Here is a 1,955-nt window from a genome sequence, read left to right on the forward strand (position 1 = left end):
ATTGACCGAACATCAAGAATTAGCACTGAAGTGCATGAATGGCTCCTTCAGCAATCTCATGCCCAGTGTTTCATAAAGGTGCGCTTGTGCATGAACAGCCAACATCTGTTACAAGATATCCTGGTTGCAAGAATGGAAACAAATATTAAAGAAATGTATTCATCATAAAAATAATAAATTCTGAGACTTATTTTAATCTTAAGAACTAGGTAAAGAAGATGGCTGATAAATGTGGTTAATAAGTAATATATATAAACCAGGAAAGCAGCTTAGTAAAGCAATAAAGTCCATTGGAAATTTGCTTTCCACCCAAAGCTGCAGTTTGCAGAGGGAATTAGCTCCAAAGGCTGAAACAATATGTTCACTGAATAATGATTCTTTTTAACATAAGCAGGTGACAAAGTCATTATTCTTGTGATCCAGAATTACAGTGCCAAGGGCCTTATCCAGGGCTTTGGACCAACCTGATGACATATGGTGATTTGGAAGGTGTATCTGAAATGAATGTGCCATTGGTAGGGGTTGGTTGCCATGGAAACCCAAACATGCTGTAGGCTCTAGTGATATGCCTAGGGACAGCTTAGCCTACTAGTTTCATCAAGACTTAACAATTTTGATACTTTAGTTTCTTAGGTCCAAATACATGTCCCATGCTGAGTCAAAGACAGGCCACATATGTGATGATAGCTTCCAAAACTATAATAGAGCTGAAATTTCCTACTGTCCACTGACCATGTATCTTAGTGTAGTGACACTGGCAGACACTAGCCTGCTGTTCTGCCAGCCATGGAGACGTATAGCAGGGCGGGGAGAGCTCCATGGCAAGGTGCTTGCCTAGCTTGTGGGAGACTTTAGATTCCACTCCCAGCACATAACATGCATAAGTACAGACTGGATCATAATACTGATGACCATGTTATTTGCTTATATTATTTAATGTGTTGTATTTTTATTGCTATTTGAATATATGCCTCCTCATTAAGAAAGTTCCACAACCATATTATGCCCAAAGCAGTTTCATTTCTCTCCCCATTACCGTTTCTCCTGATGGCATCATTTTTTTTTAGTATCTGATTTTATGTCCTGATTGTTGTTTTGTCTATCATGATCCTGGGAAGATATTTTCTATAAGATAGATAGATAGATAGATAGATAGATAGATAGACAGACAGATAGATAGATATACACTTCTATACTATGTAGCTTAGGCGTTAGTAGCCTATACCATCTAGGTTCATGTGAGTACATTCTGTAATAGTCAAATAGAGATTATATGCATAGCAATGGACTTCTTACAATGCATTCTTAGGTGGCATAGGACTGTACCTTTATCTACAAAGACTTCACACCTCAAAGCCCAAATTGTTTAAACAGCACACACTTGCTATCTCAAACTGCAGGAGTCTGAAGCAGGAGGATTGCTGTGAATTTGAGACCAGCTTGGGCTGGGCTGCGTGAAATGAGTTCCAGACCTATCTGAGCAAAAACCAAAAAGCCAATCCTTCTCTTCCTCAGTCACGGCAATGGTGGCTTTTAAAGACTCATCCATACGAGGGAAGCCTAGGTCATCCTTCCCGCTGGTCTGGCCCTAAAGACCCAGCCCTGAGTGCAGCTGGCCCAGGTGTTGACAGGTAGTGTAAGACTGTTAATGTTGACAGTTTGAGGATCCCCCATTTTCTTTTCTCTTCATATCCCCTCTTTAAAATTCTCTTCCTTGGGTTCAAGTGATGGCTCAGTGGGTAAAGGTGCTTGCTGCTAAACCCAGTGACCTGGATCCCATCCCGGGGACCCACGTGGTGGAAGGAGAGAACTAATTCTAGCAAGGTACTGTCACATGATCTCCACATATATGTATGTGAATGCACACAAATGAAAAGCAAATACAAAAATGCCTATAAATTGTATTTATTAATTTAAATTTTTAGTTTATAAGGCATGCAGGGTTTTCTCTGTAT

The sequence above is a fragment of the Mesocricetus auratus genome, unplaced genomic scaffold (genome assembly GCF_017639785.1).
Source record: "Mesocricetus auratus isolate SY011 unplaced genomic scaffold, BCM_Maur_2.0 Super-Scaffold_100018, whole genome shotgun sequence".
Lineage (NCBI taxonomy): Eukaryota > Metazoa > Chordata > Mammalia > Rodentia > Cricetidae > Mesocricetus > Mesocricetus auratus.